This window comes from Thunnus maccoyii, chromosome 3 (assembly GCF_910596095.1).
Source record: "Thunnus maccoyii chromosome 3, fThuMac1.1, whole genome shotgun sequence".
Classification (NCBI taxonomy): Eukaryota; Metazoa; Chordata; class Actinopteri; order Scombriformes; family Scombridae; genus Thunnus; species Thunnus maccoyii.
In genome coordinates, this window is record NC_056535.1 from 1,113,553 (window position 1) to 1,140,849 (window position 27,297).

General features: G+C 39.2%; 1 long non-coding RNA gene across 1 annotated transcript; it reads left to right on the forward strand.

The window, feature by feature from the left end:
• LOC121894516 lies at window positions 1-27,297 on the forward strand. Its single transcript, XR_006095554.1, has 3 exons — window positions 1-184; window positions 713-775; window positions 26,553-27,297. It is a non-coding gene; the product is annotated as an uncharacterized LOC121894516 (long non-coding RNA).

The window sequence follows — 27,297 nt, forward strand, 5'->3', positions numbered from 1 at the left end:
TTTCGTTTGGCAGCAAGTGCATTTAGTGCGGCTAAATGACTTAGCAGCAAGATGGATGGTGGAAAAAAGAGGAAGGGTGGAGCAGAGAGGGAGAGAGAGAATTAAGGAAAGGTGCTTGCAGGAGATGCTGCCAAATGCAGCAAAATTGACCAAATGTTGGCACGCATGGGACCACAGCCACCAGGTTAGTCAGTAAATAAACGTGCTAGCTAGCTAACATTTGCTACCTAGCTAACATAGCTAATGTTACCAATGTGTCATCATTGTCTCCTGTCAATGTTAAAGCTGCCAAGAAACTGGACAATCAATAATAAAAGTGGTGGTTCCCTTTCTAATTTCCTCCAAAACATTGATGGTAATATTAGCTAGTTAATGTGGTCAATATTATTTGAAAATTCATGTGTTTTGGTGAAAATTTCAGACAGTAAGTTTATACTTTGATCTCATACTTTAAAATTACAGACAACACAACATCTTCTGTCACACTATCCAGGCTACTATAATTTGGTGAAACTTAAAGATCTATGTTATTTAATGTTTGTGTTAATTAAAGGGTTATTTTAACCTTTGATGGGTAGTGTATATCAGTAAACCGAGTAGGGTATTGTGTGCTTGCTCTGTTCTTTGAATAGCTGGAAAGAGTTGTTAACTGTATTATAGTGGTACATTAAAAGATACGGTGTGCTGTGCTATTGCTTTTTTCTTTTTGAAGGTGGAGAGAGTAGCATTGGTGCCACAGTAGTACAGAAGACCACTACTTCAGAGCAACCTGCAGGTACAAGACATGTTAGAAAAATCAAATGTATACAGTTAAGGGTAATTTTATAAAATAAAATAGTTTTAAACAGGTGTACTCCAAATTCTGACGGGTTTATATCAGTAAACTGAATAGGGTATTGTGCTCTTGCTCTGTTCTTTGAATAGGCGGAGAGAGTGGTTAACTGTATTATAATGGTACACTAAAAATATGGCGTGCTCTTGCTTTTTTTTCTTTTTGAAGTGGGGAAAGTAGCATTGGTGCCACACTCGTAATAGTAGTAGTGTCATCTTCCTCCTTAATGATATGTACGTTCGGTTTCATTTGAGGTTCATAACAGTAAATTGTACTAAGCACTTGTTGGCTCATTAGTTTGTTATTCATATGCATTAAAATTCACCAGAATGCAGGAAATCAAATCTTTGTAACTAAAATTTTCTTAGTGGGGGACCCCCAGGCCCCCCGCTTAAAAAGTGACCTGACTGGGCCTATATTTCACATTATATTTCCCGGCCTGAATGATTTTCCCAGTCCAGCCTCCTTAAAATGAATCCTAAACTTGATAGGAAGCCAATGGTGTGATGTCAGTTGTCCTACTGGACCTGGTCAACAGCCATGCAGCAATGTTTTGGACCATTTGCAGACAGTCCAGGGATGACTTGCTGAGGCAGGTGAAAAGGGAACTGCAGTAGTCCAGCCGGGATGAAATAAAAGTGTGAATAATCATCTCTAGCTCAGGTTGCGATACAGCAGACCTGAGTTTGGCAATGTTTCTTACATGAAAGAAACATGAACAGGTTAGCAATTTGATATGTTGTAGAGGTGCATTGCCTGATCAAATATAACACAGAGATTTCTAAGATTAGACTGTACAGCTGAAGAAAGGGACCCAATACACTGAGCAACCTTGGAAGCTATGCTATCTGGAGCAATGATAAGGACCTCAGTCTTATCTGAGTTTAGTTGTGTTTAGCACAAACCTAATAGTATTGGACCCAAGACAGAACCCTGGGGCACACTACAGCAGAGAGCAGCAGTTTCAGACAGGTAGGGAACACATGACACAGTAAAACTCCTATCCTAGAGATACGAGGAGAATCAGTCCAGGGCACTCCCAGAGACACCCACCCACTGCCTAAGCCTTTCAATTAGGATGCTGTGAGCTACAGTATCAAAAGCTGTACTAAGATCAATCAGCACCAAAACTGAAAATTCCCCCACATCAGAAGACATCATTAAGACATTGGAGACTCTGAGAAGAGCTGTCTCAGTGGAATGCTTCTGATGGAACCCAGATTGGAAGTTATCTAAAATGTTGTGTGCAGTCAAGGCAGCAGTGAGCTGTTTGGCAACAATTTTCTCTAGGACTTTTGAAATAAAAGGCAGCTTACATATAGGCCTGTAGTTTTGGCAAAGGGATGGGTCAAGGTTAGTTTTTTTCAGAAGAGGCTGAACAACTGCATGTTTAAAATGGGCTAGGACATGCCCAGATTGCAGGGAGCTATTTATAATAGAGACCAGGCATGGGCCAATAGACCGAAATACATTTTTGAGCATGGATGTTGGTAAAATATTTGCAGGGCTAGAGGCAGGTTTCATACTACCCACCACATCATTGAGGTCTTGCGGGGAAATAGGAGAGAAGCAGTCCAAAATTGACAGCTGGGATGGATAGGTATAAAAAGGAGTAGAGGAGGGGATGCTGCTAGCCCCGACAACTCTAATCTTATCCACAAAGAAAGAGATAAAGTTGCTGCAATCCTTATTTGAAAAGACAGGCACATCAGGAGGTGCAAGATTGACAGTGTTATTGATGGTATCAAATAGGACTTTAGGGTTGCGTTTACTGGGGGAGATTAGTTTGGCAAAGTAGGAAGCCCTCACATCTTCAACCATTTTGTTAAATTCAATTAAAGTTCTTTGTAATGAAGACAGTGTACATAGAGCTTGGACTTCCACAGTTGCTCTACCCTACGACATTTACGCCAGAAACAGCAAATACTGTCATTTAATTAGGGTGATGAATTGATGGGGGAAACAAGTCTAATTTTACTAGGAGCTACTTTATCCAAAATGGTGGTGCAATGTGTGTTAAAGGAGTGGACCAGACTAGTAATGTCAGCGTGAGAAGACAACACTGCACTTCTGTCAAAAGCTGCAGAAAACTCAGCTGAGAGGTGATTTAAGATGTGAGAGCACTTTACAAGTTTGCCGGGCAGAGAATCTAAATTAAAACACAGGTTGAAAAGAACACATTTATAGTCAGTAACATGCAGCTTCTCAGGGCAGATAGAATCAATATTTAAACCAAGTGTAAAAATCAGGTCCAGGGTATGACCCCTGATGTGTGTGGGATGAGACACGTGTTGAATATAATAAAAGACTCAGTGACAATGATAGAGGATAAAAAATTACTGAATTCAGACATAAAAGAAATATTATAACAAGGGGGTCAGTAAATTAAAATACAATAAAACAGATTTGAACGACCCACTTTGGTCATCTGCAGTTCAAAGGAGGAGAAAGCCCCAGTGCTCACCATCCAACTTTGAAAGCGGTGCCTGAGAACCACGGTGAGTCCTCGACCCTGGCCTGAGGTCCTGGTAGTGCTGATAAAAGTACAGTCTGGTAGGCACAGCTCAATTAGGGGGGCAGTGTCTAAGCTCCTTTGCTAAGTCTGGGTTAGAAACAGAAAATCCAAGCCTTTTGAGATGAAAAAATTAATTCAGAATGAAGGACTTATTTGCAATGGAGTGAGCATTTAACAGCACCATCCTGAGGGGCACAGACCCACTGCTGGCAATATCAGAGGCCCAAGCCAAGGGGCGCATGTAACAAAGCTCTGATCCACCGCGCACAGCAAAACATCTCACCAGGAGGCAGGCCCTATATGAAACAATTGTCCGAATAGGGAAATGGACTGGTGAAGGTGTTAATTCCAGGGAAGGACAACAGGGGGGTTAGCACTGGAAACAGTGGCCTGAGATGAACCTGGAGAAAAAGAAGTAGGTTCCGGGGGAGGTGTGTGAGGTGTAAACAGTCAGTCATTTGGAGAGGACAGCACAGCATGCTGTATGTTAGCAGCTAGCATTCGTGAGCCCAATTTGTTTGGGTGGACTCAGTTAGTCCTGAAGAGGGAAAAATGATCCCAAAACAGATTAAAGTTGTCAATAAAACCTATGCTGTGGACTCTGCAGATGGACTGGAGCCAAGAGTGGAGGCTAAGGATTCTGCCGAAACTCCCTGCTCCACGTGCCAGTGAGGTAATAGGTCCCTAGAGATAAGCAGACTTTCCACAACTACTTAAAACGTTAAAAAGAGGGGATGATGGCTATGGGATCTCCTGGCAGGAGGGTGCATTATCTCTTTCCACCATGTGTGTTGGGAGGGGTCCCACATAACTGTGTCCTGGATGATTGCAGTGAGAGAGGCAATCCGTGTAGACTGCCCAGAGGCCACTTCCATGAAGCTGGACAAAAGAGAGTCTTTTTTCTTAAGTTCATCCGAAAGCCGTCAGATATCCTCCTTAAGGTCAGCAATCTTTTTGTTTGCTTTTTGGAGTAACACAGAGTCTTCACAGTTCATAGTAGGCATAGTCATGGCTTCTTGAGCAAGTGCTCAGCTTATTCTCGAATCACTTAAAATCCAATTGTCCAATGACTAAAATCCTTTATGATGTTGAAAGATACAGTTAAAAACAACCACGATTTAAAAGGTGTATCATGAAGATCAGTATCAGTATCAAGAGGCTTAAAACTGGATAAAAGTCAAAATTAAAACTGCATTTCTGGCAGCGTTTCTGGCTGGCAGCACAACAACAACACATGCGTTGTATGAGTATGTAACTACTGTTATTGCTGATACTGCTACTGCTAAAATTGATAATGATTGATAATAATTATATGTGTAGCATTTTTCTTCATGATGATTCCTTTTGGCAATGTGACAGAACACTTTACAATGTGTTGAACAATAATGTGAGGATTTAGCCATTTTAACAACCTTAAGACTCATCATTTTAAGTTTGAAAGTTTAGTTTGTAGCTGAATATATATTGAGGTATTTGATCACTAAAATAAATTATTCTAAAAATGCAAATTTTCCCCTAGGATGGCGATAGAGGAAAGGTAGTTCATCCCTTTGGAAGCATGAATCTTCTCATTAAATTTAATGACAGTGGGCGTGTGAGACAAAGACACGGATTAAAAGCAGATCTATGATTTGGTCCTCATGGTGTGTTCAGACAGAACATTTGCAAGGGTTTGACCGCTGGACCATTTGTTTTTGTTCACCCCAAACTGCTAAAATACCAACTGTACATTAACTTTAAGCTAGCTAGCAACAGATTTATTAACCCTGTGCATCAAGAATATAAGTATGTATTTGTCTAAAATTGGCTTTATGTTCTGTCTGAACACACATTCAGTGGTGGAACTAGAAGACAGCTCTCCAAAATGGAAGTTTAGAGACTGTTTTCCAGCCAGTTTCCTGCTGTCCCACGGTGACAAAAGTAATAAAACTGATGGATGCATGGGATACCAGGGGCCCGGGACAAAGAAAGAGACTGGGGTGGGGGCTTAAGTGTGGGGTACACAGGTTCAGATGGTGGGCAAGATTCCGTCGTGGCTGGGTGTGTAGCCCAGGTGAGGGTGCCCAAGTGCGGGGTGGGCAGGATCCAGATGGGTTAGGGTTGAGGGGTTGGAGGCTGGGGGGGTCAGGGTTAGGGTTAGGCGGTTAGGGTTAGGATTGAGGGCTGGGGGCTATGATTAGGCCCCGGGACATTATTTTATTTTTTGTAGGAAACCCAGAACAATGTAAAATATTACCAGCTGTTGGCCTGACTCAGTTTAGAAACTGTTTTCCAATCAGTTTCTTGCTGTCCCACAGTTCAATTTTTCAATTCAGTTCAATTTTATTTATATAGCGCCAAATCACAAAAAAAAAAGTAATCTCATGGCACTTTTCACACAGAGCAGGTCTAGACCATACATACAGCAAGCAGTTGGCAACAGTGGTAAGGAAAAACTCCCCTTTAATGGGTAGAAACCTCAAGCAGAACCTGGCTCTAGGTGGGTGGCCATCTGCTTTGACCGGTTAGGTTGAGAGAGAGCAAAAAGGGTGGAGGGATGGGGGGTGGGGACACAGAGAAGCAGAACAACAACAGCAACAACAACAACAACAACAATAGATACATGACTAGCAACAACGAACAACAGCAGGAACAGCTGGAGAAGGACAGAAGAAGGACAGTGGAAGGATATCCCCATGTCAGCTCAGTTTATGGGATTTCCTGCAGATGAGAAAGCACAAAGAACTCCGGGGAAGAAGTCAAGTTAGTAACATGCATTAATGGTAAATGAATACATACAGATGGAGAAGAAGAGAGAGGAGCTCAGTGCATCAGTGGAAGTCTCCCGGCAGTCTAGGCCTATAGCAGCATAACTAAGGGTTGGTCCAAGGCAAGCTTGGTCGGCCCTATCTATAAGCTTTACCAAAAGGAAAGTTTTAAGCCTACTCTTAAATGTAGAGAGGGTGTCTGCCCCCCTGATTGAATCTGGATGATGGTTCCACAAGAGAGGAGCCTGATAGCTGAAGGCTCTGCCTCCCATTCCAACTGTAGGAACCACCAGTAAGCCTGCATTCTGGGAGCGCAGTGTTCTAGTGGGGTAATAGGGTACTATGAGCTCTTTAAGATATAATGGTGCCTGACCATTAAGGGCTTTGTAGGTGAGGAGAAGCATTTTAAATTCGATTCTGGATTTTACTGGAAGCCAATGCAGCGAAGCTAAGATGGGAGAAATATGATCTCTTTTTCTAGTTTTTGTCAGTACACGTGCAGTTGTGTTCTGGACCAGCTGGAGAGTCTTTAGAGACTTGTTAGGGCAGCCTGATAATAATCCAGCCTAGAAGTAACAAATGCGTGGAGGACATATCCTGATCAAAAACAACTCCCAGAGTCCTTACAGTGGTGCTGGAGGCCAGGGTAATGCCATGTAGATTATTAGATAATGTGTTTCTAAGGTGTTTAGGGCCAAGCACAATAACTTCAGTTTTGTCTGAGTTTAGCAGCAGAAAATTGCAGGTCATCCAGGTCTTTATGTCCTTAAGGCATGCTTGGAGTTTAGTTAACTGATTGGTTTCATCTGGCTTCACTGATAAATATATTTGGGTATCATCTGCATAGCAATGAAAATTTATGGAGTATTTTCGAATAACGTTATCTAAAGGAAGCATATACAAGGTGAATAGTATTAATCCAAGAACAGAACATTGTGGAACTCCGTGTCTAACTTTTGCCTTCATGGAGGATTCATCATTAACATGTACAAACTGAAATCGGTCAGATAAATAGGCCTTAAACATGCTTAGTGCAGTTTATTTAAATGTTCCTGTCTCTGTAATAGGATGTGATGGTCAATTGTGTCGAATGCTGCACTAAGATCTAACAAGACAAGTACAGAGACAAGTCCTTTGTCTGATGCAGTCAGGAGGTCATTTGTGACCTTCACCGGTGCTGTCTCTGTGCTATGATGTGCTCTAAATCCTGACTGAAAATCTTCAAATAAACTATTGTTACGCAGAAAGTCACACAACTGTTTGGCGACTGCTTTCTCAAGGATCTTAGAGAGAAATGGAAGATTAGATATAGGTCTATAGTTGGCTAAGATGCCTGAATCGAGAGTAGGCCTCTTAAGAAGAAGTTTAATTACAGCTACTTTAAAGGACTGTGGTACATAGCCTGTTACTAAAGACAGATTGATCAAATCTAGTAAAGAAGTGCGAATTAAGGGTAAGACTTCCTTAAGCAGCCTAGTTGGGATGGGGTCTAAGAGACAGGTTGAAGGTTTGGATGAAGAAATCGTTGAAGTTAATTCAGAAACGTCAATTGGAGAAAAACAGTCCAAATATATGTCAGGTTTCACAGCTGCTTCTAAGGTACCTGGGTTTGTGGATAAATCGGTGCCTGTTGAGGGCAGAGAGTGTTGAATGTTGTCTCCTATTGGTATAATTTTATCATTAAAGAAGCTCATGAAGTCTTTACTACCGAGAGCCATTGGAATACATGGATCAATAGAGTTATGACTCTTTGTCAGCTTGGCCAAAGTGCTGAAAATAAATTTAGGGCTATTTTTATTCTCCTCTATTAATGATGAGTAATAGGCTGTTCTGGCATTACAGAGGGCCTTCCTATATGTTTTAAGACTATCTTGCCAGGTTAAGCGGGATTCTTCTAGTTTGGTGGAACGCCAAATCCTTTCCAATTTTTGCGATATTTGCTTTAATTTGCGGGTTTGGGAGTTAAACCATGGAGCTAACCTCTTATGTTTTATTATTTTCCTTTTTAAGAGGGCGATGGAGTCAAGTGTTATTTGCAGTGAGCCTGCAGCACTATCAACAAGATTATCAATTTGGGTGGGACTAAAATTAGCATAGCAGTCCTCTGAAGTATTGAGACATGGATTTGCTTCCATAAATTTAGCTACAGCACTATCAGATAGGCATCTAGTGAAGACATTTTTGTCTAATGGCATGTAATCCAGTAATAGGAATTCAAAAGTTATCAAGTAATGGTCTGATAAAATAGGATTTTGTGGAAAAACTATCAAATGTTCTATTTCGATGCCGTAGGTCAGCACAAGATCAAGGGTGTGATTAAGACAGTGAGTAGGTTTATTTACACTCTGAGAGAAGCCAATTGAGTCTAACAATGAGATTAAGGCAGTTCTAAGACTGTCATTATTGAGGTCCACATGAATATTAAAGTCACCTAATATAATTACTTTATCTGTACTATGGACTAAGTTTGATAAAAACTCTGAGAATTCAGATAAGAGTTCAGAGTACAGACCAGTAGGATGGTACACTGTAACAAATATTAGCTGTAAGGTTTTCCAGGTTGGGTGAGAGATACTAAGAACAAGGCTTTCGAATGAGTTATAATCCAAATGAGTGAGGACAAAAGTAATAAAATTGCATGAAAACAAGAGAAGGAGAGAATGAAAGTTGAGTTAGACAAAAAAACATTTTTCATATTCGGTACCAGTCAAAAGTTTGGGCACACTCTCTCATTCAATGTATTTCCAAATGTTTGACTGGTACTGCATATGGCTAAAAAAAAACATACCTATTTTGAAAAGTGCACTTTCAATAAAAGAATACAGCATTTAGCAAAACATAGCAAGAAAAATTGAACACATTTTATTTGTATGCAGACAAGTTGCACAGAATTTATAGGGGACAATAAGAGATTGACTGTTTTGACTATAGTGATTATAATTTTGATTAAGAAGAAAGGAATGTCTTTATAGATTTTAAATTGTAAAAAGGAGGGAGAATTTCTAATGTGATATGGGAGTTTTACTAGGGATATGCAGAAAGCCCATTATTTGTATCTAGTATCTAGCATTGTCTAGTATCTCGTATTTTTAGAGGCAGCAAAATTATATGTAGCTGTATTTGAATAAAAGTGGAAAGAGGCTTAAAAATCTTGTTTTTGTTTTTATTACGCTTTTAAGAAGAAGTGTTACGAAGGGGATCCCCACATCGGGTCTCAAACTGGAGTCTCCCAGATCATAGACGACTGTGCTGACTACTGAGCTAAAACTTTACTCATCACCTCACTGCAGACAGACCTCTACCTATTTATATACCCACAACACAGAGACAACACAGTGTGTACCGTGTAGGGAAGCACTTCAAAGGCGATTATTGCTTTGCATTTTTCATTTATTGCCTATTTTTTACAACCTAACTTTGTGGAAAGGAGAAGGGGAACAACAGGTTATGGAGAGTCCCTTGGTAGCACTTTGCATGTGTCAGTAGAGGAGAGAGACTGAGATAGCGATGTAACCAACCTGCGTGTTAGTATTTGACATGTTTTTTTTTTCTTCCCGAAAACAAATAATTTTTTAAATATTTGTATGAAAGAAATGTTTGTAAAAAAAGCACTATTTGTGTTTTGCTGAATAACGTATTTGGATTCGGGCCCACCCCTACATATCAATATCACTTATAAATATCAGGCAGCGGCTCACTAATGTTTTTCATTATTGCCGGTTTACTTCACTGCCTGCGGAGATCTTGTGATTCCCGTTCCCGCTGGAGCAGAGGGAAACCCTGAAAACCCTCTGAATGTAAACAGGAATATTAGTGGAATATTCATTTTCATTAGTCATGTAAACAGCTTAGTAGGAATAGTGCCTTTATCGGAATGAGGGCAAAAAACTGAATATTTTGTGTATGTAAATGTAGCCATTGTTTGCCAGCTTAGACAGTAATGTCTACAGTAAAGAATTATGATCTTCAAGCTCAGCGATCTTCTGAGTTAACTGACAACAGCTAGATAATATTGATCACACAAAAGTAATCAGTATTAAGTTTATAAACATGGCTTTGATGGACATTTTACAGTGGCAAAAAGTAATCACACAATCAGTGAAACTGTCAAACAACCGAAGCAAACATGTCTTACTAGAAGATTCTGTCTCACTGTGTATTTATCTTTAACTCATTATATCACAAGCTGTCTCTGGAAAAACGTGTACACCTGGTCAGTATGAGTGTGCACAATCTCATTGCACATTCTGTTTTTATAAATACCAGTTTATGTGTGTGAAAGCATGTGGAATGGCTGTGGGATTTGATTTTTTTTTTTTTTTAAACACACCAATGTGAGTTTTATAACCAGAAGAGCTCCTGTCAGGCTGAATCCAAGCCAGACAAACCACCCCTCAACACAGTTCAGGCAGACTGCATGTAGCCTGAAAGGCAAAACCCAGGGCAAAAACTATATATGCACAGCATAAGTGACCTTTGGTAGATGTATGTGTGCATGTATGATTGATTCCCCCCCTTATGGCCTGCTCCTGTGCTGGCCTTTGCTGTGCCTGCTGTCCAGACTGTAGAAGTGGGCTGTGACAGCTCTGCAGGGGCTTGGCTGAAATCTCCGCCTCACTCCCGCCTGGCCAACAAACAAAGCCCCTAGGCCAGATTTGAATGTAAACACACCAGAGACGAGGGAAGGAAAAAAAGGTCAAGGCTCAGCACTTCCTGCAGCTCAGAGAAGCTGATGACCTGATTTTGTTTGTGTGGTTTCTGGCATGCGAGCACCAGTGATCCATGTACAGTCGGGTGTGCACAGGAGACAGAGCCATGGGGGGTTTGGTTGAGGGCATGGGGACGTATTGTGTGTGTGGAAGGGGGATTGGGAGGAGTGTCACAATCAGTATAATGTGTCCTGAGGAGGGAACAGATGAGGGGAGTGGAGGATGGTGAAGTGATGGACACTGGGAGAATATTGGAGAATAATCTCTTCCACTCCACCTTATTTCTGAACATAGCCACCTAAAACTGTACACTCAAAATCAACTGTCTGTACATTTGTGCCAACATGCTATTGCTACACTGCCTACATGCATACACACAGTCTTGCCAGAAAGGTATTCTTCCAATTTTTTGGGGGAATGCATCATATCAACTCTATATTTCTGAAACAGAGCAGCAGGGGGTTGAAATTCAAGAAAATTGAAAGGTTTTGTCATTTAAAGCCACAGAACTGATGTGGTGAATAAAATAATGGAAAATATGACCACATAAAAAATCATTAGGCTTGAATAATTACTTGTCTTCCTTCATATTAGTTCCATGATTGTTTGTTTGGTCACAAATTTAAAGTACATTTACCCTTTTTCCAAAACTGTGCACACACAACTACCAAAGATAAAAGTCATAGCTCTGCAAGTTTGAATAGATGTTTAAAAAAGTATGGTGATCATCTTCATCACTTCAAGCTGTCACAAGTTTGCTGTGCCCTCAGATCACACAAATAAAGATAAGTCAGATGTTATACTCATTGTAATGAAGGCCATTAAATAAGTTAATAAAATAATAGAAATGTATATACTGTATACTTCATATTCTACCCCCAAAAGAACATTGGGACACAATAAAAGTGTAAATCAATGTCATCTGAGGGAGAACTGGGATCAAATTATGTGTTTAGGAGTCATGTTAAGTCTCAAGTCTGTATAACAAAGTCGAGTCCCAAGTATATACTGTATAAGAAAGTCAAAAGTCAGTTGTTTAGTTACAGGAGTGACTCTAGTGTAGTTACAAGACTTCTGACCCATGAACATGGGAAATTGAGTTAATTAGAATGCACAACCACAGCCCTGCTTTGTTCAAGGTTGTTCAAAAAAACTGTTCTTAAACCTCAAATCCTATTCTGTCACCATGAAAAATATTTCTTCTTTTTGATCATGACCTGTCTACCTATTCCTATTCCAAGCAGAAATGTTAGCTGCTATTTTACTCCTAGCAGATTCATGACTTATGAGGACAACATAAAAGTTTTTAGAACTTTAAGTGCACTTTTGAAGAAATCCTGGTAGTGTGGTTGAGATTAAATAGCTCAAAGCTACAGCAATGATCTTTTTGGAAAATTAAGTTTCAGAAATATGTGACAAATGGATAGTAAAAAAAAAAAAAATGAGAAAGTCAAAATATTAGTATTGAATACATTCTAATTTGCATGCCAAAGAATGGTACATTGGTTGGATCTCATTGAGAATGTAAGAGTTATGTCTAGAAAGAACAGGAGAAAAAGAGGAAAATAACTTTTACACAGCCTTTTGACATTTGCTCTGTTGCCGTCACAGCACTGCGACAGACACATATGGGGCTATTTTGAGAGGAAAAAGAGTAACACTTCATTTTACAGGTCTGCAAATTTCATGGTAATTCGGTGATAATAAACAAGTAATTTCCAATGAACTTCTTTGAATTACCCCAATATTTACCTCAAATTTCATGGCATGTGATAATTAGCAAGTCATTCACAATTAGTTTCAGCCTAACTTCTGCTGAGCAGGCCACTAAATTGAAGTGATTTGTTGCAAGTTAATTTCCAAATAGTTTCTGCCTAACTTCTGCAGGCCAGTAAGTTGAAGTACATTTTTTAACTATTTACATGCTCACCGATTTCTGTATAATTTCAGCAGATCAGTTCAACTTTGTAACAAATTTCGTAAATGTCAATTTTTTTATTGTAAGTCACCATAAATTGCTAACTACAGACAAATACAACTTCATAATCAAGAATCAACTTACTAGTTGCCCTTTTCAAAGTCTCATTCCTTGCTTGCTTATTGAGGCCTGATTATAATGTCTTCACACCACTCAATAAGTTAAATATATTTTTTCATATTTTGAAACAATGCATAAACAAAATAATTAAAAACAGAAAAAAAGTAATTTTTACAAAGATTTTAAATTAAAACACAGCATTTGCATTAAAACTTTTACACTTTAAACAACACTCTGTCACACTCCATCACAGTGGTTTTGGCTAATCATTGGTTCCACTAGATGTTCTCCTTATAAGTACGCCAAGCTCTCTCAATGTGTTGTGTATGAGACTCTGTCTGTGGATGCACAAAGTGTTGCCTATGGTTGATTTGACAATGGATGTATTGCATTGTATTTATTGGGACAGTGTACAGTTTTAAACATAAATGTTAACATTTGATGTACTGCACCAGAGTTAGCTTTAAAGCTAATTTGCATCTGCAGTCCCTTACAAATAAAATATATAACAGCACAATAACAAACAGTACAAAGCAAAAAACAAACAGAACACATAATAAAAAATAGAAAGCTACACACAATAGCACATCACATACACCCAAAATGTCAACTAGAAATTAATAATGTAGGCTTGTCAAATTAAAAGCAAGATTATTAGAGATTATATGAGAAGTACATCAGATGAAATTTAAATTCTGTGGTTACAGAGCTAAATAGTTTTTAGCAGATTTTTAAATTTGGTTTTGAATGTACTGATGGAACTGCAGCTCTTCATATCATCAAGTAGGGCATTCCATTGAGTTGTGGCTTTCACAGAGGAAGCTGACTGCCCAAATGCAGTGTGACGAAATGGTATGGTACAATTTTGTGTAAAGGATATTCTGGAGGATCTAATAGAACTTACTTAACATAGTGGAGGAGAGGTGGACCATTTAAAATTTTATAAACTGGGTACAAATTTGAGAATAATGATTGTTAGCTTAGCAGCAGTTAACTCAGCTGTTTTTGCATGTGTGTACACAACAGTGTCATCTGCATACATTTGCAGCTCTACATCATGACACTGTTGAGGGAGATCATTAATATATAGGCTAAATAATAGGGGACCTAACACTGACCCTTGTGGAACCATTGTGCGCTTCATGTTACTGAACAGTGTGTCACCAACTTTAACACATTGTCTCCTATTAGATAAATATGAAGACATTCATGCCAGTACTGTAGATGAGAAGTTAAATTTAGACAGTTTCAATATTAAAACATCATGATTGACTGTGTTGAATGCTTTACACAGATCTAAAAATACAGCACCAACTACTCCTCCTTCATCAAGTCTTGATTTAATTTGCTCTATTAAGTGCAAGGTAGCAGTTTCGGTGGAATGATTTGCTCTAAAGCCAAATTGCATACAATGTGGACTAAAATTGCTTGTATTAAGAAATGTTGTCAGTTGTTTAATGATAACTTTCTCAGCAACCTTTGAGAGTATTGGCAGTATACTCAATGGTCTGTAGTTACTGGCTTCAAGGCGGTCTCCAGATTTAAAAATAGGCATGACAATGGCACATTTCCAGTCATCAGGAAAGGAACTGTGTTTAAAAGACAAGTTAATTAAATGAGCAACGGTGGGAGTTAAAATATCTTTGTGTGATTTAACAAACATGTTGTCAAATTGGAAAGCATCTCTACTTTTGGAGCTTTTTAAGGAGCTGATGATTTTGTTTTAACCATCTTGCCACACTCTGATACGCTCTCCAACAATCTGTGATAAAAACTGGAATCAGGAAAATGTCTACTTATAAGAACATCCAGGATCCAGGCTTGCGAGATGCATTCACAAAGCCAACTAGCTAGGCACTTCTTGGATACCAGCCTCTCCCTCTCCATAGCACATGAACAGCTGTTCAGTGCATTGAAAGGGGGCCATGCGTTCAACATAACATGCCAACGCACAACAGATGCAATTTTGCCTCATGAGTGGAGGACAAAATGCTTTTAGCTGAATAGTTCTCAATCTAAATGAACTCCTTATGTTCTTGGGAAAAAAGGAAGAGTTTCGTCTGAGAGCACTGCTGCAGTCACCATGAAGCAGCAGACAGCTGGGGTGAAGCGACAGGGCACACAATTCTCTCATTCTCTTGCTGAGGTTAGGTTAGGTGCAGCACCAACTTGGTTGTGTGGAAAATGTCCCATTCTCTGGACTTGGCCATGACAATGAGGTTGTCTAAGTAAAAGAAAACCCTCATGCCCTGGTCACATAGCGGCTGCAGAGCCATGTCCACACACTTGCTGAATGTGTGGGGAGTCAGGGAGTAGCCAAACAGTAGCCTGTGGTACTTTTTAAATTTTTTTATTTATTAGTTTATTTGTCATGGATGATCCAAAAAACATTGTAACAGGTTAAAATAACATGAAATAGATGTATTGCATATAGGATTTCTACCAAAAGCTAATTTGCGACCCCTGTCCTTGGTTAGGCTTTTCTACCTAAAAATAGTCATAACATATCATTACCAGAAATCCATTAGTAAATAGAGCTCATAATAAATACCAGCAGTGACCGGCTGGATGAAGCGGCCTAAGCCGCTATCATCCCAGATTCATGAGGGCCAGAGAGATGAAGGAGGGGGGGTGGAGGATTGTGCTCCTTGGTGGAAAATGCAATTTGTTTTTATTAAAACATTTTCAACGGTTTATACAGAACACAGTGAATATGAACAGTGGTGGGAGGGGGTGGCTGTTGATCATAGCCATAGCCGATGTGATGCTCAGACAGAAACTACTTGGAAATTAAGCTGCAAAAACTCACTTCAATTTAATGGCCTGCTCAACAGAAGTTAGGCAGAAACTAGTTGGAAGTTAAGCTGGCATGATCAGCAGAAGTTAGGCAGAAACTAGTTGGAAATTACTTGCTAATTATCATATACTTACCATGAAATTATCATGAAATTTGAAGACCTGTAAAATGAAGTGTTACTGGAAAAAACACCCCTGCTCCAGTAATCCCTGCCTAAGTGTCTGCTAATGTCTGTCGTAAGATCGTCAAATAATGAGGGACAGCATTGTGCCTTTGCTAATTGCAATCGTTTTTACCACCCACCACTCACAACCTTGAAAGAGAGATAGAAGATGCTACTAATTATACCTTTTAATAGGATTACTAGATGTGTGTAATCAGCACTTGGTCTAATGAATTCCTTGAGAGAAAATATCTAATCAAAGAGTGTGTTTATGTTGTTGAAGATATTTGCATGGCAGTATCAGACTGGTGTTTTGTCACTAGAGCCCAGTGTGCTTCATCTTGGAGGGGAATGAGGCCAATAGGCATTTTGTAGGCTGATACGGCAACCCAGTCTCACATCAAAATATGTAATTGTTGCTTTGGTCCACAACGCAAAACATCTTAACTTTGCAATAACGGCTCAAAAATTTGGAGATGCTGTTAAGGCCCAGCTCAAGTGGCCACAACAAAAGGGAGACATACCATGTCGATGCCATGCCATGTTTAAAGTATGGGGTGTGGAAATCAGTGATATCAGTGGAGTATGTGATGCATGAGTGGAAAATGTGTGTGTGTGCCAGTGTTGTAAGGTGCATGAAAGCAAAACAAATAACTAAAGTAATGTAACCAAAACCAAGGGGTGCCTGATGAGAGCAGGGATGCAGCAACAGCTGCAACAGCAGAGTGGCAGAGGAAAGAGAGACCTGTGTTGCATCCAGGTTTAAGTGAGCCTGGACCACCTGCGTCCACACCACATGACTGTCAAGTTTATGTCTGCGAAAACAAACAAAATGGCTGCCATTCCTTTTATTCTCAGTGGAAAATGCAATATTTTAAGATAGTGCATGTGCATTTAGTTATTATAATCTTTGTTCAGTGAATGTATATGATTGATTAGTTTGTTGGTTATTATGAAGATTTTTCAGGTCTCACTAGAAAATTGTTAGAATGCAACATTTTCTATCGTTGCTGTGGTGGTTGTTATGGACGCTGAAACCACATAGTTGCATGTTGTTTGAATCATTGTCTTTGCATTGTGTAGTTGTCTGAGCTGTTTTGTGATATTTTATTTTAAGTAACTGATGATGTTCTTTCAATAAAAAAACATAGATTTTAGAGTGGCCCAGGGATGACATACTTCTACTTTGGATTTCCGACAGACTGCATCAGTCCAGTGGGTGGACTGGAAGACCCGCTGCCGGGAAGTAACCCATTTTCCTCAGTGTGGATTTTAATGATGTCCTCAACATTTCTCAACACAAAAACACAAAAGTGTCCTTGATAACTCAACAATATGATAGGTTAATGTTAAGGCCATCAGTATTAATTATTTCTCCTTCAATTCTGAGAAATAAAGTTTTTTTGTCAGTTTTTGATAGTAGAAGCAGCTGCATTACTCATGAGCCTCATCGACCGTTACTATGGAGATGAAGACAGTCCGTTTTGCATTACATTACAAAAATTTTACTACTATATCTGCTATTTACTTTTAATTGCTGAATTTATTCCAAACTGATTAAGAGTTTTGTATACAGCCGGTTCAGTCCCCCCTTCACACACACACACACACACACACACACACACACACATACACACACACACACTCACAATGTTGACTGAACAAACGTTTTGAATCCATAATAAACAAGATCCTCCCACAGTTTGAAGCACTCCCGCCAACACTGAACACCAACCCAAAACCCCATTTCTAGAATACTAGCTAAAATATTTGAAATAAACCAACATTGTTACTTTTTCTTGACATGGATCATCTAGATGCAGTTTAATTACTAATTCAGCTGTTATATATATCAAATATATAGATATTTGATATATTCATAAGATATATCTTTCTATGATGCACCCTACTTTGCAAACCAGAAGATCGACAACTGTGATGCTGATTTGTATCAAGCTGCACGGCACAGCTTTAAGGGATTGTAGTTGTGTTTTTTTTTAAATATTAGTTAATATATTTGAAGTTGTAAATACTGAATTGAGAGTACACTAAGAAGTTTAAGGGGATGGTAAACACGTTTGCTAGAAATGTTATCAAAATGCATTTTTATGCTGAAACTTAAAATATTGCACTTTCCACTGACAGTAAAAGGAATGTCAGCCTTTTTTTTGTTAGTTTGTTTTGTAGACAGAAACTAGACAGTCACATGACATGGATGCAGGGCAATAGATAAGAATAGGCCAAAAAAAAAGTTGGCATCTCATAATTTTAGCACCATTATTGTGAAACTAATTTGTTTTGCGCTATGGACCAAGATAGCTATTACACATTTTGATGTGAGACTGGGTTGAATACGGCTTGTAGTCCATCTCTTTAAGTGTAACCTTCAGCGGCACAAAGCAGGAGCACCTCTCCATCCCACCATGTGGAATAGGTTCTCCTTTTATTCAGTGGCACTTCAATGGGAGTATAAAGAAGAGTTCATCCAGCAATCATTTGCCATCTGTTTATTCCATACAGGCAAGATAAGTGTCACGCCTGATGTGTGTTTACATCTGTGAGTCACTGTACTGAAAAAAAAGGAATCTGGCCATCTGTTGGATTTATCTAAGCATCTTTTGTGCATTTTACACAATTATTTCATGTTCTGAACCAATTGTAGAGAAATTGTAAGGAATGTGTTTGCAGAGAGAGTACATGAACTTTAGCTCATATTTGGATTAAGTAAGTCATTCAAGTGCTAATTTTTTGCACAATATCTTGTGCAATTGTGCATTGCGCACAATGCATTTGAGGAAGAACACAGACCTGCTTTGTCATGTCCATGGTCACGCCATTACTCAGCTCAGCTCAGTAAGAATGGATGGGTAGAATAAATTTGAATATTGGCTAATGTAACCATATGTAGTATAATGTCTTGAGAGTCGCCAACATAAGTTAATGAACTGCCATGAGGTCATTTGCTCTTGCGTTGTTTAATCACTGTGTCTGCCACGTTTCCTTGGTGAAAATTTCCAAGTAGACATCATTCCCATGTAGGAGTGGACATTCTTGGGACCTTGAATAATGTTCCCCAAATGTTCTCAAAAGGTAACAAACGTCCCAAACCTTTACAGATCATTGGGGAGGTCCCATTGGGGACTTTTGGTTATGAAGGTGCTGCAGTTCAAAGTTCCCTTTATGACTTTAGAGGGATGTTCCATTTTGGTTATTTTATGGTGACAATGCAAGTGCAATGTTACAAAGAGGACTTTTGGGATGTAAAGAAAACATTCCCATATGGTATGAGAACCTTCCCCACTGCAGAAACCATTATGCTACTGTAGAAAATTACAGCAACCATTATGTTACTGTAGATAAGGTAGCAGCTGTTTTTTCCCTTTTGTAAAGAAAATTTGAAGATTATTTTGTAATACTTTCAAATAAAACCCTCAAATTCATGGTGCAAGTTAAATAATTGAAACATTACTTTGAAATAATTAATTTTTTCATAAGAATTCAAATACTTCAAGATGACCTTGTTCATGCTTCTGCAGGCTGGTAATTTCAGTTTTAAAATTTATCTCAATGTGAAGTTGTGAGCTGATTGGTTGAGCCAAAGAAATGCATTATATGATCTCAAATTTAAATAGCATCACTGAGTCAGTCTAGGTGGCGCTGCAGCCGATTTAAGACTTAACAGCTTTTTGGATTACGTTATCTTTATGTTTTACCTTAAAGGATTTTCTTTAAGAGTGCTCATGTTCTTGTCTGTTTGTCTCAGTGTAAAGTTGTCCGACGGTATCATAGATGGATAAAGTGGACTTTCTGACATCCTACACCTCACTAACTGTACCAGTTAACATTTAAAAGGAGACTACTTTGAAATTAAGGACGCAACAAAGCGTGGAATATTCATGCATCTGCACTGGAAGATATGGAAGACAACAATTCCCCAAGAGCTTGAAAGATGTCTGTTCAACAGAGTAGGAACATCTACATTTATTAATATAAACCTTGTGAATACCAGGGCACCAGCCCTTTATTTTTCAACTGTGCCAGGAGGAGACCCAGAACACAATTTTTTTCAATCTCATGTCTGAAGTAGTGTGTTACCATACAGGGATCTTAATTCTCTGCTTTAAATTGAAGCTACCGACAACACCATGCTGATAAATGCATATTTATTTAACTAAAATTGGTAACATGTGAATATATGAGGTATCAGTGCAAACAGAATTAATGGATGAATAGTCAACCAGAATGAGTGTAATATATTCTCAATGGCAAGTTATAAGTTATGAATGACTGGTGGTGAAATGTCAGAATGATAATGTAATTGCCAGAAAATTAGTTGAGGCTAAGGTTATTTGAGTAACCAACTTCTCTAAGAATTTAACTGGAGAGTTCAATTCAAACGACACCAACTAGTTGTTGTAGTTAAATTATTGACATTGATTTCTGGCTGCTTAGAAATGTGTTGTGCTAACATTATGGGCCCTATTTTAACCATGCAAGTGCAACGACAAGTGCAAGGTGGTATGTCTTAGATGCATGTACTGTGAAGGTGTCTTCATGCGCACCTGCTATTTTGGTTCCTTTATTTGCAGCAGCACAATGTGCAAACGGGCTGGGGGAAGGTGAATATAGATCAGTGGGTGTGGTAAGTGATCTCTCAGCCAGTCATGTCACTGCTCCCATAGCTCTGAAACAGTTGTGCCAATCACAGTTAAACATGATAATGACAGCTCAACAAACGGAAAGCTTTTCTTCAGGAAATGTCCGGACAGTTCAGAGCGTCACAACATGAACACACATCACAAATCCGGCCAAAGACGGAGTAATTTTTTTTTCATCAGTTAGTTACTATAACAACAATAGAAATAAAAAATAAAGAAACTGATTCAGTAAAGCCATTCATATGATTATACTGGACCGACGCTATTTCAGCAATAATTCCAATGTATCTCACTTCGTACATGGTCACATAGTTTAGAAATGAATGTTACACAACACTGTTTACACTGCAATATGTTTCAAGGATAAAACATGAGACACTACTTTTGCTAGAGAGAAAGTCGGGAAAGAGGCTGATGAGCCCTGTTAACCCAACATCCCCTTCATAAAAAAGCAGAATATTAACTTATAACCGACCATTCTGATGTGTGTAGAAGTTAGGGATGTGCAGAGGGCCCAGAATTTGTAATATTTGTATCTGTATTTGTTGAGGCAGCAGAATTATTTGTATTAGTATTTTGAATAAAAGTGGAAAGAGGTTTAAAAATCCTTTTTGTTTTTATTATGCTTTTAATTTTAGAAAATTAAAGTGTTACAACAAGTGTTCATGAATAAACTACCCTATGAAGGCATCCTCGCACCAGGTCTCGAACTGGAGTCTCCCAGATCATAGACGACTGTGCTGACTACTGAGCTAAAACTTTACTCATTGCCTCATTGCAGACAGACCTCTACCTATTTATACACCCATAACACAGAGACAGCACACCATGTAACATGTAGGAAAAAACTTCAAAGGCAATTCTTGCTTTGCACTTTTCATTTACTGCCTATTTTTTACAACCTAACTTTGTGGAAAGGAGAAGGGGAACAACAGGTTATGGAGAGTCCCTTGGGAGCACTTTGCACGTGTCAGTAGCTCAGCTTTATCTCTGGGGAACACCCCCAACTCCAGGAGTGATGTCCAAATAAGGAAATGTGTGTCATGTAGCAGGTGGGTGTGACTCCCCTTATTGAGACCTGCTGATAGATGTAACAGTGGAGCAGAGGAGAGAGACTGAGTTAGCGATGTAATCGACCTGTGCACTGGTATTTGACATGTTCAACATGTTTTTTTTCTTCCCGAAAACAAATAATTTTTAAAATATTTGTATGAAACAAATATTCGTAAAAAAAAAAAACAAAAAAAAAAACACATCTGTCTTGCTGCCTTCAGATGCTGCAGGGATTTAATGAACTAAAGACCCTTTTCATACAGTATAAAGTGTCATGAATAGCAGAGCAGGTGGACCCAAATGCAGAGACTGCAGGCTGATCAGGGCTGATCTTTTATTCTGGGGCTTGTGCAGGCAAAAAGCAAAGACTGGCTGAGCTGAGCAAAACAACGAAAACAGGACACGACTGAACGGAACAGAGCAAACTCAACAGAACAGAACAGAGGATCCATTAAAACTTAATTGCAAAACAAGACTTAAATACAAACTGAACCAATCAAACAACAAGGAATAGGTGGCAAGGGAAGGCTGGGAGCTGATGGGCTGAGGGAAACACTGGGAGCAAGGTAGACACAAAAAAGGCAAATTGCACAAATTAGCGCAAAATCTTTTGTGAATAGGTCCTTAAAACAAGGCTACGCAATTCACGGTGCTATTAGTGGGCACAATCCATTCTTTGTGGACCAGGCCCTTAGTTTTCAGAGTACTGACTACAGTACTTTAAGGTAATAGAATAGTTGTCAATTCAGTCATCAATGATTATTCAGTGATTATTAGTCATCAGGAGAACCTGAACCTGAGATTCTGTGTGCAACCAAAGGGATGCTGTTGATGGAGACCTGACTTCACCACCACCTTGGCTGTCCTCTTCACATTTTACTATATGTTGAATATCAAGGAAGAGAGCAGAAACAAAGACATTGCTGGAGTCTGTTCAAAAGGTATTACTCATCAACATTTTTTACATCACATCCTATTTCTTTTACATTCTTTTTACTTCCCTACCACAGTGTGGGGAAATCTGTCCCTCCCCTTACATCAAAACTACACAAAACTGAGTGCATATGTCTGTCTCTACAGGGCCGCCACTTCAATTGTGTTCAATGAAAAGTCACAAGTTTCACAGTATAGCATCATGTAGGTCTTTTTCTGACCAAATTTGAGGTGGATGCATTCAACCTCCTAGGCAGAGGTCATACAAGTACGGCACCTGTAACTTCCTGTTGCCAGTAGGTGGCGCTATGACTATAAGTCAACATTTACACATAGTTGTATTCAGGTCGGGACCCTTATGAAGCATGAGAAATTTGGGGCAGATTGGACAATGTACATTTGAGTTACAACTTCCTGTTTCATGGTGAAACATCGAAATTCACTGTGTCACCACGTCAAGGGCATTCAATGAAAACTCAAGCTTTTGATAACTTTTCACCACAAAGGTCTTTAAATGACACCAACCATATTTGAAGTCAGTCAGGTTAAATTTCTAGGAGGAGTTTGTTAAAATACATGGCAAAATCTGGGAAAAATTGCCAATTAAATTCAAAATGACTTCCTGTTGGATTAAGGGTATGGCTCCAAGAGGCTTTTTTGTGCATCTGGAAATGATACATGTGACTACCAAATTTCGTTCATCTACGTCAAATTTAAGGGTGGGTTCTTTTAATTTGAAATTTTTCTAGGGGGCGCCTTCAAGCCATTTTGCCACGCCAGAGTTTTTGGGCACATTTAACCCCTCAAAAATAGGTTTCTTTTGGAAGAGGAAGAGGAAGAATTCCTTCAGTTTCAATAGGCCTTTTGCACCTTTTGCAACTTCAGTTTTATTCTCATTGAAGCTGAAGAAAGTTTGCAGCCATCCAGGATTTGATGTCTTGAAGACAGTTATTGTGGTCATTTAGTTTGTTGTAGTTACTGGGCTCTAGGGCAAGGTAGATCTGTGTATCATCTGCATAACAGTGAAAAGAAATGTGCTTTTGAATAAGGCGACCTAGAGGAAGCAAATAGATGGAGAACAGGATTGGACCAAGAATGGAGCCTTGAGGGACACCACAGGACATGGGGGCAGAAGAAGAAGATGAGTTGCTAATAGAGACACTGAAGGATGTGTTGGACAAATATGAAGAAAACCAGTGTAATGCAGAGCAAGAGACCCCCACCTATTGGTTTTACCTGTGAATGAGAATAGAATGATCTGTTGTGTCAAAGGCTGCAGTTAGAGCAAAAGGACTCGAGTCATCAGCTAGAAGGAGGTCATTGGTTATTCTCAGTAGTGCAGATTCTGTGCTGTGAAGAGCTCTGAAGCCAGATTGGAATTTTTCAAAAATGCAGTTTTGAGCCAGTTGATTAAAAACTATTTTTTCAAGGATTTTAGAAAGAAAGGGGAGTTTGGAGATTGATCTGTAATTGTTGAGGACTGTAGGGTCTAGATTCTGTTTTTTAAAAGTGGCTGGACTACTGCATGTTTGAAAGATAGTGGAACGTGGCTGGTTTCCAAGGAGCTATGGATAATTGAAAATATGCTGGTGCCAGAAACTTCTCTGAAGAGTTTAGTCAGAATAATTTCAAGAGAGCAGGTGGAGGTTTTCATAGAAGAGATGAAGTTCTGGTAGAGTGATGGAGTTAATGAATTTAGACCTGCAGTGTTCTCAGAGGAGATGGATAGGTTATTTACACATGGAATGATACTAGCTACTAGCTGACAAGTACTTTGTCTTTAAAGAACTGTAGGAAGTCCTCACATTTAGAGACAGACGCTTCTAAATATGAGGGGGGAGTGGAGGAGGTGACAGACTTTAATACACTAAAAAGTACCCTGGGATTATGACAATTTTCGTCAATGAGATTAGGAAAGTATTGAGCCCTAGCAATCTGGAGAGCTGGAATTTGTCTAAAAGATCCTTCAGAGTTTGAAATGAGATCTGCAATTTATCCCGCTTCAACCTCCGCTCTGCCCTTCTGCATGCTCTCCTTATTTCTCTAATACTTAAGCCACGGTAAGGCTAAAGACTTTTGTGTTTTAGTTCCGACAGGTGTGACAGAGTCAAAGGTGGCTGAAACAGTACTGTTAAAAAGTGAGACAAGTTCTTCTGTGCTCACATGGGATGATGCAGCCTCAATACTGGTGGTGATGGGAGCCCCTCTATAGGCTTCTGCAAACCTAGTGGCAGTGGAAGAATTTAGGGTGTGAGAGCAAAGAAGTGCAGGATGGACATGAGAAGCAGGAGGATTGGGATGTGATTTACAGGTAGTGCAACTGATTGTGAGTTTGACAGTCCATGCCCATGGGTGGTAGGGGATGAATCTGGCCAGATTTTGTAGAAATTTCACTCACAACAGGGACCCTACCGGAGGATTTACGGTGGCAGTGAACATTATTTTGATCGTGTGTGGATTACCTAATGGTGGCATGGACTGTCTCAGACAGCCTGACAGGCATTCTGTAGTTTCACCAATGCATAGTCAATGTTTGCAGAGAGCAGTCTTGTCCCGTGTAGGTTTGGATGAAGTCCGTCAAGTGTGTACAGATGGTTGTAGTTCCAGAACAGCAGCCATCAACCAGCAGTGCTGTTCAACCAGCAGTGAGGCTATCCTCCTCTCCCAAACAAGTGGGCCAGGTGGTTAAAACCGGTGAAACACTCGATAAAACAGTGTTAAGTTTAGAACCAGTGCCTCTCTGCTGTTGTCTGGCCAACCGGAGCAGAGAAGCACAGTGTCACCACTGAGGGCAGTTCATAAAAACAACTTCCAATTCACATCTGATGACTAAAGTCTTCATTCAGTCAGAAGATATAGTTGAAAAAGACCAAGATCCATAGAGTATGACTGGATAAGAAGTCAATTTCTCGCAGACCTTCTGGCAGGTACACACAGATGCTGACCCATGCGCAATGGAAGGTTGCTCAGCAGAAATGGGATATAATATTCATAAGTATATTTTAATTAGTGTATAATCCCATGAAAATAAGAATCATTGTGTTTTCGTTGCCTTAGAATGATCCCTTTATATCTACATATAGAGCAGGTCCCCTTCCATCAAGCCCGCCATGTTGCACTGCCATGTTTCTACTGCAGCCCAGAATGGACAAACCAAATACTGGCTCTAGAGATTAGGGGTGTGCCCGAATACAAATATGTTTTTCGGCAAAGCACAAATAGTGGGTTTTTTACAAATATTTGTCTCATACAAATATTTTAAAAATCATTTGTTTTTGTGAAGAAAAAAAAAAACATGTTAAATACCAGTGCACACGTTGGTTACATCACTTTATCAGTCTCTCTGCTCTGCTCCACTGTTATGTCTATTAGCAGGTTTCAACGAGGGGAGTCACATCCACCTGCTACATGACGCACATTTCCTAATTTGGATATCACTCCTGGAGTCGAGGGTGTTCCCCAGAGATAAAGCTGAGCTACTGACAGAAATGAAGTGCTCCCAAGAGAACACTTCATGAACACTTATTATAACACTTCAATTTTCTCAAAAATTAAAAGCGTAATAAAAACAAAAACAGGATTTTTAAACCTTTTTCCACTTTTATTCGAATACAAATACAAATACAAATAATTTTGCTGCCTCAACAAATACAGATACAAATACAAATACTGGACCCTCTGCACATCCCTATTAGAGAGGGCCTTTAGCGTTTTTCATGAGTTTCGCGGCCACCATAGGTTCTCCTACACATTTGGAAGGGGAGGGAAGCGCTATTCATTTGGTTGCAAACTGCAATCTCACCACTAGATCCCAATTAATCTTACACACTGGTCCTTGAAGACACAAACAACAGTAACAACAGGTAATGGGGACTGTGTTTGTCAAAGTGATTTAACTATTCAATGATCATTTTCCATAAGAGAACAGAAGGAACAGAGGAACCTCTGCATTCTATTTGGTTTTCAGATTTTTTATGCAGATGCCAGCCTCATAAGTTAACTGTCACAGAACAGTTTTCAAATTTTTTTTGTCTTTGCCCACTTTTATCCCTGCTACTGAAAATTTGAGTTAAAATGTTGCATGTTCTTTTTTTTTTAATCCTTGAGGATGACATTGATGCTGGCAGGGAGTGTGTCATAAAAGGACTCTACATCTGCCTCAATGAGGATCCTGAGGATCTGGTGCAGGCGTACATGGTGAGTGTGCCTTTGCCACATTCTAAAAAATAAATGTTTGTTTAAAGATGTTTAAAAAAAGTAGCCTAAGTTATAAGAACCTCATTTTACCAGACATACCTGTGTGTTGTCTCATTAGTGCTGAAATTTGTATGACTCTGCATTTGATTATAATATATTTAGTTATAATTAACATGGGCTATGAACACTGAAAACTATGAATCAGGAGTAGGACCTAATGCTTTGCTTATTAGTCTAAAGTATGTAGTGTCATTGCATTTCACCTGTTGCCTTCATTCTCTCCAACTCTCCTTTGAAAAGTCCTTGATACCACTGCCACAACTGCAAAGTTAAAAATAGCCTTTGTTGTGACTTGAAAAAATGTCTGAGTGTGAATTTCAAACTCATGTGATGTAATTGAAGAAACAATTTTAATAAAATGTTGTGAGTTGCTTTCGTGCATAAGAAATTACCATTCACCTGCGTGATGAACATTTGGACTGTTGTTTCACCAGTGTTTATTCACTCGATTTAATCTACGTTGGCCTACAATCCAACCACAGGTTAAAACCAATTCAGGTCGTCAACTTTGCCAGCAACTTTCAGGGTACACTGGGCTTATTATAGTATAGTGCCACGGCAGAGTGTGCCGACATTGCAGTCAAATTAGTAAATT